Genomic DNA, 527 nt, shown 5'->3' on the forward strand with positions numbered 1-527 from the left:
ATTTTAGGAAGTGATACAGGGTCCTGTTGGGGTAGCACAGTCGGTTATAGGATCATCCTGACACCCCAAGGTTGGCGGTTCCATCCCCGGTCAGGGCACAGACAAGAAGCAAGCAATGAATGTATAGGCGAGTGGAACAACAGACTGATCTCTCTCTCTCTCTCTCTCTCTCTCTCTCCAATAGAAAATATATGTTAAAAAAGAGAAGAAAAGAGAAGGTGGTACGTTTGCACGATAACAGGGGGAAGGGGGGAGGGGGAAACCAGTCTCTCCCTCGCCCTCTCTCCTGACATGTCCCTGGAGTGTCTTCCCAGACGTAGCCTCTGAGTGAGTGTGTGTGTGTGTGTGTGTGTGTGTGTGTGTGTGTGTGTGATCTGTACCTACCACCCAGATCAAGACATTGATCATTTTCAAAACCCATTCCTTAGTCAATATCACCCCTTTTTCTTCAACAACAGGTAATGGTTATTCTGACTTAATTTTGCTTGTTCGTGAACCTCATGTGAATGAAATCACACATAATGTAG

The sequence above is a fragment of the Myotis davidii genome, unplaced genomic scaffold (assembly GCF_000327345.1).
Source record: "Myotis davidii unplaced genomic scaffold, ASM32734v1 scaffold431, whole genome shotgun sequence".
Taxonomy (NCBI): domain Eukaryota; kingdom Metazoa; phylum Chordata; class Mammalia; order Chiroptera; family Vespertilionidae; genus Myotis; species Myotis davidii.